Source organism: Macaca nemestrina, chromosome 18 (genome assembly GCF_043159975.1).
Source record: "Macaca nemestrina isolate mMacNem1 chromosome 18, mMacNem.hap1, whole genome shotgun sequence".
Classification (NCBI taxonomy): Eukaryota; Metazoa; Chordata; class Mammalia; order Primates; family Cercopithecidae; genus Macaca; species Macaca nemestrina.
In genome coordinates this window covers 77,004,291-77,016,497 of record NC_092142.1, presented here as the reverse complement: position 1 = coordinate 77,016,497, position 12,207 = coordinate 77,004,291, and the positions used below count along the sequence as shown (strand labels likewise).

Sequence of the window (12,207 nt, the reverse complement as noted above, 5' to 3'; positions counted from 1 at the left end):
ACATCTTGATAATGGTATTTAATTCTATAAATTCTTTGTCATCCATATATTTTATTTTATGCATTTAAACATATAATCCTGAGAAGGGGTCTATAGGATTTATCAGACTGCCAAAGTGCAACATGATGCAAAAGAGGTTGACATTTTACATACATTTTATATAAACAAAGTTAAGTTTGTTTCTGACTGTATTTCCTACAAAAGCACAATCCTATGAAGTATGTGCTGCTGTTTCTACTCTCGTTATAGAGATGAGTTGAGACACAGAGAGGTTAAGTAACTTTCCAGAGATCACACAGTAAGTAGCAGAACTTGCCTTTGAAACCAGGCCCCAACTCTTTTTTTTTTCCCTTGTGCAGGGGAACATGCTAATCTTCTCTGTATCATTTCAATTTTAGTTTATGTGCTGCCAAAGCGAGCACAAGGCCCTAAGTTTTAATCATCATGTTAAGCTGCCTCTTCCAATGTGGTCCTTGTCCTTAAAAAATTTATAATCTGTGTTTTTGGGTTGGTGAAGCAGGGTATCACACTGTCACACAGGTTGGAGTGCAGTGTCTACTGCAGCCTTGACCTCCCAGGCTTGAGCGATCCTCCCACCTCAGCCTCCTGAGTAGCTGGGATTATAGGTATATACCACCACACTCAACCAATTTTTTTTTATTTTGGAGAGACGGGGTCTCGCTATGTTGGCCAGGCTGGTCTCAAACTCCTGGGCTCAAGTGATCCTCCTGCCTCAGCCACCCAAAGTGCTGAGATGAGCAGCATGAGCCACCACGCCTGTCTGAAACATTTATAATCTACTGAAGATGACAGATTTGTTCTATCTGCCTCACTGCCTCCCGCACACAATTACACTTCCTTTCCTACTCCCATCCCCAGAGAGGTTTCTGAATTTGTTATCCCATTATATAAAAAGTAAAGATAGTTAGATTTTTATTAAATTCAGATAATACAGTCAGAACAACTTAATCTAGCCAAGACTCTTTTTGGCAGACCTTAGATGAAGAAGTCACCTAAATTTTCTTACATATGGATTAACTGGACACAGAATTTTAAAGATTTTGTGAATTAGCTGGGGGATGTGCTGCACATGTCCATTAAATGTTTGAGGTGATTGATCTGAGAAACTGGCTCTTGTAGACACTGATAGACATTATTCCAGGAAAGAAAACAGTCACCCACACCCAATAAAGAATACATCTCTGTTATATCTGCAAGAGGTAAAACAAGAAGAAAAAAAATGAATTTAGGGGTAACCTAAAAATGTGTTCTACAAGGGATACTGGCCTCAGAGACTTTAGGAAGAAACAGGCTCCTCTGTTGGCAAATGACAGGGACTTTTGAGATGAAGGGCTTCTGCTGGTCAACTAAGATTCACACTAGTGCAGACTCTCTGCGATACCTGCTCGTAGCTGTTCCCCTGACTCGTTGCAAACAGAGCCCTGAATTTTGTCTGGCAGCAATGTGACCTGATGTGGTTTGGATCTGTGTCCCCACCCAAATCTCATGTTGAATGTAATCCCCAATGGTGGAGGTGGGACCTGGTGGGAGGTGATTGGATCATGGGGGCGGATCCTTCATGAATGGTTTAGCATCATCTCCTGGTGCTGTTCTCACGATAGTGAGTAAGTTCTCGCAAGATCTACTTGTTTAAAAGTGTGTAGCACTCGCCCCGCCCCATCGTTGCTCGTCCTCTGGCTGTATGAAGTGCCCACGCTCCCTTTGCCTTCTGCCATGATTGTAAGTTTCCTGAAGTCTCCCTAGAAGCTGAACAGATGCCAGCATCATGCTTCCTGTAAAGCCTGTGGAACTATGAGCCAATGAAACCTCTTTGCTTTATAAATTACCCAGTCTCAGGTATTTCTTTATAGCAGTAAGAGAATTCACTAATGTGTGCCCTGCTATAGGAATTAATTCACCATTAGTCCAACTCATTCAAGGCAACCCATTCCTCCTGGCCATAGTCAAGACCTCAGCCTCATCCCACAAGGCTCAGCACAAATACAGGTTCCCCTGAAAGCCTTCACAGGCCCTCCAGAACCTTAGCTATGGTTTATTTAGTACCCTATATGTCTCCTTATAGCATTTATCTTTATTTTAGTTGAATAAATTGTTTTAAGTGCATTAGTCATTTAATGTCTGTTTCACCCAACAAAATGTTAGTGACATTAGACAGGGACCCATGTCTTAGTAATCACTGTAATCCCCAGTACCTAGTAAAGTGCCTGGCAAATAATAGGTGCTCAGTGAATACTTGCTGAGTGAATGACTGCTTTCTGAAGAGAACTTTGAAATGATGCAGATACTCTATCACCTGGCATGTTCTGCTCTGAGATGCAGGTTAGCAAGCTACAACTAGAAGTGGCTTATACAGTTAGGACAAAAGTATTTCTTATAATCAGAACTCCTGACTTAGAGTGGTTTCAGGGCTGGTTAATTCCAGAACCCAGGCTCTTTTCCTTTTTATACACAGGGCCTTGCTCTGTCATTCAGGCTGGACTGCCATGGCATGATCATTGTTCACTGCAACCTCAAACTCCTAGGTTCAAGTGATCCTCCTGCCTCAGCCTCCCACGTAGCTGGGATGACAGGCATACAGCACCATGCCTGGTTAATCCAGGCTCTTTTAATCTTTTCTTTTCTTTTTTTTTTTTTTTTTTTTTTTTTTTTTTTTGAGACAGAGTCTTGCTCTCTTTCCCGGGCTGGAGTGCAGAGGCCGGATCTCAGCTCACTGCAAGCTCCGCCTCCCAGGTTTACGCCATTCTCCTGCCTCAGCCTCCTGTGTAACTGGGACTACAGGCGCCCGCCCCCTCACCCAGCTAGTCTTTTGTATTTTTTTAGTAGAGACGGGGTTTCACCGTGTTAACCAGGATGGTCTCGATCTCCTGACCTCGTGATCCGCCCATCTCGGCCTCCCAAAGTGCTGGGATTACAGGCTTGAGCCACCGCACCCGGCCGTAATCTTTTCATTCTGCTATTCTCTTCAGGGCATCAGCTGGCTCCATTCATGGGTCGTATATACTGGCCTTGGAAAAGGTGAGAAGATTATATCTAGGAGCAGAAAAACATTCCTTCCTTGTACTCTTGTTCAATAATGAAGGAAATTTCCCAGTACACCCCTCATTGGCCAGAATTTTGCAACACACCCATCCTTGATCATTGGCAAGGGTGATGGCATCCTGACAATCACTTTAGACTAAACCAGACTCAGCCTTGAGTCCAGGAAGGGGCCCAGTTTTACCGCTGTCCTGGCCCATGAATGCAGTAATGACTGTGTTGGCACAAAAGCTGCTGGGTGTGTGTGCATGTGTGTGCCAGTGTGTGTGCTGATGCTGGGGTGAGAAAGGGAGTTTTATAAGCACCCAAGAATGCCTGCCATCCACCCTCACTCTGCATCAATAGGCTAGTAACGTGTAGAAACTCATTAGAAGAAATATTGGCATCCAGGCCGGGTGCGGTGGCTCAAGCCTGTAATCCCAGCACTTTGGGAGGCCGAGACGGGCGGATCACGAGGTCAGGAGATCGAGACCATCCTGGCTGACACGGTGAAACCCCGTCTCTACTTTAAAAAAAAATACAAAAAACTAGCCGGGCGAGGTGGTGGCGCCTGTAGTCCCAGCTACTCGGGAGGCTGTGGCAGGAGAATGGCGTGAACCCGGGAGGCGGAGCTTGCAGTGAGCTGAGATCCGGCCACTGTACTCCAGCCTGGGCGGCAGAGCGAGACTCCGTCTCAAAAAAAAAAAAAAAAAAAAAAAAAAAAAAAAAAAGAAATATTGGCATCCAAATACTATGTGTAGCCATGGAAGAAATGTGCAATTTGCCTTAAAAATATTCCTGTTTTTCAGGGTCACTCAGATAGCAATGGAGTGCTGATTAAATCCACTGAAGTCAATAATTCACTGCAGATAAAAAGTAAAAAAAAGAGGCCTCATAGTTACTCACTTTCATTGTAATTCATATATTAATGGCCTTATTTTCAGAAGTTTAAAATAAGTCAGATTACACAGATTTAGTGACTAATATAGAAACCAGAAGAAGGTGAACATTACAAGATACCAAGTCAAAATATTTACCATATAACAACAATAATAGCAGTAAGTAACATTACGTATTTAGTGTTTATTTTGTGGTTTAGTTCCAGGCACCGTTAGTGGTATACTGGCATTATTTTACCTGATCACAAATATAAGGAATTCACAGGCTGCCTTGATGGTTTTAAAAATCTTTTTATAGAGCAATTGGAATATTTATATTCAATAGGCAAGAAGAGAGAAATAAGTAATATATAGTACTATCATATAACAATAATACAATAAGTATAATACATCAAGCCAATTGAAAGAACTAGGCTGGGCGTAGTGGCTCACGCCTGTAATCCCAGCACTTTGGGAAGCCGAGGCAGGCAGATCATCTGAGGTCAGGAGTTTGAAACCAGCCTGGCCAACATGGTAAAACCCTATCTCTACTAAAAATACAAAAATTAGCTGGGCATGGTGGCGGGTGCCTGTAATCCCAGCTACTTGGGAGGCTGAGGCACAAGAATCGCTTGAACCCAAGAGGTGGTGGTTGCAGTGAGCTGAGATCGTGCCATTGCACTCCAGCCTGGGTGACAGAATGAGACTCCGTCTCAAAAAAAAAAAAAAAAAAAAAAAAAAAGAAAGAAAGAAAAAAGAAAAAGAAAGAACGAACTAGATTGAGCATGGAGGTTCATGCCTGTCACGCCTGTAATCCAGCACTTTGGGAGGCCAAGGTGTGTGGATCTCGAGTCCGAGAGTTTGAGACCAGCCTGGGCAACATAACAAATATGCATCTCTACAAAAACTATAAAAATTATTCAGGCATGGTGGTTCCCATCTGTCATCTAAGCTACTTCAGAGGCTGAGATAGGAGGATCACTTGAGTTCAGGAGGCAGAGGTTACAGTGAGCCCTGGTTGTACCACTGCGCTCTAGCCTGGCTGACAGAGCGAGTCTCTGCCTTAAAAAGAAAAAAGAATTTTTTTTTCATTATTGATTTAAGAAAGTCAGGGCATTAAGAAATGTGAAAACCTTAGATGGCACTAAAAAGTGAACTTTCTGTTTGTTTATTTTGTTTTTTTGTTTGCGTTTGTTTTTGAGAGAGATTTGCTCTTGTCGCCTAGGCTGGAATGCAACAGCATGATCTTGGCTCCCTGCAACCTCTGCCTCCTGGATTCAAGCGATTGTCCTGCCTCAGCCTCCCCAGTAGCTGGTACTACAGGCGCCCGCCACCATGCCTGGCTAAGTTTTGTATTTTTGGTAGAGATGGGGTTTCACCATGTTGGCCAGGCTGGTCTCAAACTCCTGACCTCGGTGATCCACCTGCCTCCGCCTCCCAAAGCCCTGGGATTACAGGTGTGAGCCACTGTGTCCGGCTTAGAAGTGCCAATTGTTATTTAGAGTGAGGCAATGGTCAGCAGCCCAAGGTAACCGCTTGACCAGTTAGTGCCCTCTTCCAGGTCACATCCCTGGCCCTGCCCTGCCTCTGGGGTAAGGCTGCCCTCCAGCACTATGCAGCGCGGCAGCCCATGCGAGGCCAGTCTTCTCCAAACTTCTCTGTTGGGAAATGGCACCACCATATTCCCAGCTACCAAAGCTACACACCCTGCAGGCAAGCTTGACCCTGCTGATTCTGTCCCAAAATGCCTTTTGAATCTAAAGTGTCCAGTCTCTCCATTCCTTCCACCTCCTCTCTAGTCCAAGCCCCCCATCCAAGCCCTCACTCACAGCAGCCTCTTGTTGAGTTTCTTCTCCCAGCAGAGAGATCCCATAATTTAGATTATGTCCTGCCTTTTTGAAAACTGCTTATCATTGTGCTTCAGATAAAATACAGACTTTTGGAGTTGGGAGCAGTGGCTCATGCCTGTAATCCTAGTACTTTGGGAAGACCAGGTGGGAGGATCACTGGAGGCTAGGAGCTTGAGACCAAACTTGGCAACAAAGTGAGACTCCATTTCTTTTATTGTGTTTTTGTTTATTTGTATGTTTGTTTGTTTGTTTGAGATGGAGTCTCACTCTGCTGCCCAGGCTGGAGTGCAGTGGCGCAATCTCAGCTCACTGCAACCTCCGCGCTCTGGGTTCAAGTGATTCTCCTGCCTCAGCCTCCGGAGTACCTGAGATTACAGGGGTGCACCACCACGCCTGGCCAATTTTTTTATTTTTAGTAGAGACAGGGTTTCACTATGTTGGTCAGTCTGGTCTCGAACTCCTGACCTTATCATCCGCCCACCTCAGCTTCCCAAAGTGCTGAGATTGCAGGCATGAGACACTATGCTCAGCCTGAGACTCCATTTCTATAAAAATATTTAAAATATTAGCCAGGTGTGGTGGTGCACATTGTAGTTCTAGCTACTTGAGAGACTTAAGGAAGATTGCATGAGCCCAGGATTTGAGGCTGCAATGAGCTATGATTGTGCCACTGTACTCCAGCCTGGGCAACAGAGTGAGACCCCAACTCTTGAAAAAAGAAAAGAAAAAGAAAAAACCTTGACTATGGCTTATAAAGCTGTGGTTGATCTGGCCTCTGCTTATGTCTCTGGCTTGGCTTGTGCATTCCCTGCCTCACTCACTATACTTTATCCCTTGGTGTCTCATCAGTTCCCAGAACACTCCAAGCCATTTCCCATCTTGGGGACTTGGCACCTGTTCCCTCTGCCTGAAAAGCTCTCTTCCTGGTCTTCACATGACTAGATCCTTTTCACAATTCAGATCACAAACCAAACATTAATTCATTGGAGATGCTTTCCCTAAGCACCTATAACAGTTAACGTAAGCAAGGTTATGCTGTGGTAACAAACAGCCCCAAATCTTAGGAGGTTATAACTACACAAAGATTTGTTTCCCACTCGTGCTCATGAACATTGGGTGTTGTCTGGGAGCTTTGGCCCACATTTACTGCCTCTGGAACCCAGCATGGTGGAACAGCTGCTCTTTCAAGCGATGCTGGTTGCTAATTGCCATGGCATAAAGAAAGAGAGCTCTGGAGGGTCTCACAATGGCAGTTAAATGAGCTGTCACTTCTATTCACAAAGCATTGGTGAGAACAAGTTTCATAGCCCTACCCAACCACAAGGGGCCGAGGAAGCACAATCCTGTGAAGTACCCAGAAGGCAGGCAGTTGGAAGTATTCAGGAAACAGCACCATTCACCAGCTCCCCATCCCTCTTGTCATTTCAAATACGTTTGTCACCCTATTTATTGCTTTCATAGGAAAGCACTATGAGAAATATCACTAATAACTTATTCATCATTTGCAGTTTTATTGTCTGTCTCCCCCTCCAGAATCGTATCTCCAAGATGACACTGTTCTTGTCTGTCTTGTTTATCATTGTGTCTTCAGTACCCAGTGCAGTGCATGCCACACACTGGGAGCTCATTGGTTTACTCCTTCATTCATACTACCAAATTATTGAACAAGTTAGTGTCCTTGAGTTAGCCTCACAAACTGGCACAAATTGCACAGCTTACAACTAATTTATTTTCTCATAGTTCTGAAAGTCAAAAGTCAGTCTGAAATTAAGGTATCAACAAGGCCACACTGTGCTCCCTCTGCAGGCTGTAGGGGGTGATCTTTCCTTGCCTCTTAAAGCCTCTTGTGGCTCAAGGGCCCATGGCCACATCACCCCAATCTCTACTTCCATCTTCAATGGCTTTTTCCTTTCTGTTGCTTAAAAAGATACTTGTCATTAGATTTAAGTCCCACTCAGGTAATCCAGGGTGATAGCATCTCAAGATTCTTAACATAATTATATCTTGAAAGATATTTTTTCCCCCAAGTAAGATCACATTTACAGGTTCTAGAGCTTAGGATGTGGACGTGTATTTTGGGGGAGCCACCATTCAACTCACTGTAAGCACCTACTATGTGCCACACACATTCTAAGTGCTGAGATGACTACAGTGAACGATATGAATACAAGTCTCTGACCTTACAGAGCTGAAACGTTAGTGGGCGATTCATAAAGTAGGCACAATAAACACGGGAAATCTACACTGTGTTGGGAAATGAGCGCTATGGAAAACAATAAGGAAAGAAGGGGAGGTAGCGAGTTTTAGAGACAGGCTTGTAAATGTAAACACAGGTGGCAAGGGAAGGCATCAATGGGAAGGTGATACTCAAGTCCACCCTGGAGAAAGGGGAGCTCGAAGATGATTCGTCACATAAACGAACAAAAGATTGACTCTTGAACTGCGAGCAGCACATTCTTTCTCCTTCTGGTTTTACAGTCGTTATCTTGCTCTGATTAATAAAAACTGTGAACCTTGAAAAAGCCCCTTCTCCTGTTTCAGGCGAGGTGTTAGGTTATTAAATGAGATAACACTGTACTGGTCCCTTTAGACTTCACAGCAACCCTGTAAGGACAATGAGCTCCCAAGAACCAAGAACCGAGAACCAAGAACCAAGTTGAGATCTTCTGACTACATCAGTGGTTTTCAAAGCATAGTCTCTTGACCCCACAACATCAGCATCACCGTGGAGCTTGTTAGAAATGCAAGTTTGGGCCAGGTACAGTGGCTCACGCCTGTAATCCCAACACTTTGGGAGGCCGAGATGGGAAGATCACTTGAGGTCAGGAGTTTAAGACCAGCCTGGGCAACAAAGTGAGACCTTGTCTCTACTTTAAAAATAAGACAATTAGCTGGGTGTGGTAGCATGTGCCTGTAGTCCCAGCTGCTGGGAGACTGAGGCAAGAGAATGGCTTGAGCCCGGGAGTTCAAGGCTGCAGTTAGCTGTGATTGTACCACTGCACTCCAGCCTGGACAAGAGAGTGAACACTCTCTCTTGAAAAAAAGGTACAATTTTGAGGACCTTAGTCAAGACCTGCTGGAGCCCATTCCAGAAACCCTACCTCTTTAAATGCCAACTCGTCCCTGTCAGTCTGACCCAAAATTCCCAGTAAGTCTTGGACACTCAATCCAAATCCCACCTCCTTCCCTACCACCTCTAGCCAAGGATCTGAGACGTATTTATCTCAGACAGCTCCCCAAGCAGTAGGCCAAAGCTAGCTTGCCCTAGCCCTGAAGTCCCAAATGGTAGAGTGCTCACCAGGTGGAAATAAAGATTTTTAAATTAAGCATCTCCTTAGTAAGAATCTTCCTTGAAATAGTAGGCTGCTAGATCCTAGCAACATCCGAAGACCTCATTAGAGAATCACAACACGCAGGAAAAAGTTTTCACCTCCCTCTCTCCAGAAGCCATCCACTGCCTTTCTCATTTACTCATCAGCTCGTATTAGCTGAGCACCATGCTTATTAAGTTCCAGACACTGTTCAGTCCTAAAGATGGACACTGAACCAAACCGTCGCAATCCCTCTGATTTTGGGGTTTGCAGTCCAGAAAAGCAGACAGATAATTCATCAGACAAACACATCACCGGATTGTGAAATGTGCTCTGAAGAACTGAACAGGGTGCAGAGGTGGAGAACCACCTGAGGACTTTATTTTTTTTTTAATTATCCAAAGCAGTGGTTTTATTTATGACCTCTTTTTCTATTTTTAATTTTCATGGGTACATAGTAGGTATATGTATTTATGAGATGTTTTGGTACAGGCATGCAGTGTGAAATAAGCACATCATAGAGAATGGGGTATCCATTCCCACAAGCATTTATCCTTTGAGTTACAAACAAGCCAATTATACCCTTTAAGTTATTTTAAAATGTAAGTTACTATGGACTATCATTGCCTTGTTGTGCTATCAAATGGTCAGTTTTATTTATTCTATTTTTTTTCATATCCATTAACCATCATCACCTCCATCCTAGTCCCCCACTACTCTTCTTAGCCTCTGGTAATCAACATTGGAGAGCCTTTTTTAGAGCGGGTGGTTTGGGAAGACCCTACTCACAAGTGTCCTGTTGTTTGCTGAAAGAACACATGAATGAATGAGTGAACGGTTCTTTATTCTCATGCACATTTCAAGTGGCCTCCTTTTCCAGTTTTTATTTTTCCTTTGTCTGATTTCTGAGAATCACTTTTCTGAGAAACACAGGGCAAAGGATGTCCCCACTTCAGCCATAACGGTGTTAACTCAGGCATCCCTCCTTGAACTGGCAGATCAATGACCAGAATTGCATGTGTAGAGGGGAACTCAGCTGCTTTGATGATGCCTGTTAAACATACACATACACACACACACACATACACACACACACACACACACACACACACAGAGAGAGAGAGAGAGAGAGAGAGAGAGAGAGAGAGAGAGATTGAGAGAGACCGAGTGAGTTATTCAGGCATAGAAAAGAGAAATGTGGATTCATTTTGATTGAAAAAATTACTTTGCAATAATTTGTTTTTATTTTCCTATAACTCCTACTTTTTCAATGTGACTTTTTAAAAATATATTTATATGTATTGGAAAGGGCAACTCTGCCAACTTATTATCCTAACAGGTGCCCTTGACTCACAGTTAGCAGGAGACAATTCAGCCTTTTTCAGGAAGGATTGCTTTCAAGGTTAGCCTACCTGGGTTATATCCCTGAGTCAATATTTAATCAGCAGCATAGCTGTAGGCAATTTAACCTTCCACTACCTTAGTTTCTTCATCTGTAGAACACTACCACCTGCTAAGCAGGGTAATTGAAATTGCATATGTAAAGTACACCACGGTTTCCTGGGGGGTCACATTCATTCTACTGCTCCTCACTCCTTCAGGTGGGCTTTGCACTACCTGGGACACCAAAGGCCAGAAAAGCAATCAAGGCAGCAAATGGCCACAGCTGCAAGCAAAACAAGTCTGTTAATCAGAACCCATAGGCCAAGAAAATGACTGTCATCGCCCACCTCCCAGTTTTAGGGTTCCTTCTATGCAGCTCTGACTCTAGGTAGAACTGGTGAGAAAAACCTATTCTATTCTACTCTACTGTACTCTACTCTATTCTATTTTGAGACAGAGTTTTGCTCTTGTTGCCCAGGCTGGAGTGCAATGGCACATCCCAGCTCACTGCAACCTCCGCCTCCTAAGTTTAAGCAATTATCCTGCCTAAGCCTCCCAAGTAGCTGGGGTTAGAGGTGCCTGCCACCATGCCCGGCTAATGCTTTGTAGTTTTGTAGAGACAGGGTTTCACCATGTTGGCCAGGCTGGTCTCGACCTCCTGACCTCAGGTGATCCACCCACCTCGACCTCCCAAATTGCTGGGATTACAGGCATGAGCCAACATGTCCGGCCGAGAAAAACTATTCTTGAAAATGCCTTGCTTATTTACCTTGCCTACACCTGCGAAAACAGTGAGTCTAAACTAGCTTCTTGGGACGCTTGATTCAACCAGTTTTTGTTTTTTTGTTTTGTTTTGTATTTTTAAGAGACCAGGTCTGACTCTGTCATTCAGGTTGGAGTGCTGGAGTTGCAGTGGCGTGATTACGGCCACAGCTCCCTGCAGCCTCGACTTGTGGAACTTAAGTGATCCTTCCACTTCTGGAATAACTGGGATTACAGGCATGAACCACTATGCCCACCTAATTTTTTTTTTTTTTTTTTTTTGAGACAGGGTCTGGAGTTCCAGGCTGGTCTGGAACTCTGGGCCTCAAGCAGTCCTCCCAAATAACTGGGATTACATGTGTGAACCACCATGCCTGGCTGCAACCAGTTTTAATTACAGCAATGAGTTTCTCACTTTTTCTTGAATAAATCTCCCCCAACCAAATCCCTCTTGGCTCCCCAGGCAAAGCTAACAGGACCATGTATCGCTCCATCTCTAGTTCTGCTGCCTCATTTGCAGGTGGACAATTTTCTTCTCTCTTCTTTTTTTTAAAAAAAGTCTCACTCTGTTACCCAGGCTGGAGTGCAGTGGTATGATCTCGGCTCACTGCAACCTCTGCCTGCCAGGTTCAAGCGGTATCTTCTGCCTCAGGCTCCTGAGTAGCTGAGATTACAGGCATGCGCCACCATGCCTGGCTAATTTTTGTATTTTTAGTAGAGACAGGGCTTCATCATGTTGGCCAGGCTGGTCTCGAACTCCTGATCTGAAGTGATCTGCCCATCTCGGCCTCCCAAAGTGCTAGGATTACAGGAGTGAGCCACTGCCCCGGCCTAGATGGACTTTTCATTCATACAGTAGGAACATGAGGACAGGCCCCCTATCCAAGGCAGTTTATCTCACTTGAGCCCTCTGCTGCTGTTGGATGATTTTGAGCTTTATTCTTCATTCATCTTAATCTTCTTTTCTCGAGATTTAGACAATTTGAA

The 12,207-nt window shown here is 44.2% G+C and overlaps 1 non-coding gene across 1 annotated transcript; it reads right to left on the bottom strand.

Annotated features, from left to right (window-relative positions):
- Window positions 1-320: 320 nt before the first annotated feature.
- LOC112428305 (U6 spliceosomal RNA) lies at window positions 321-422 on the bottom strand. The gene has a single exon (XR_003020343.2). It is a non-coding gene; the product is annotated as a U6 spliceosomal RNA (small nuclear RNA).
- Between the last annotated feature and the right edge of the window lie 11,785 nt (window positions 423-12,207).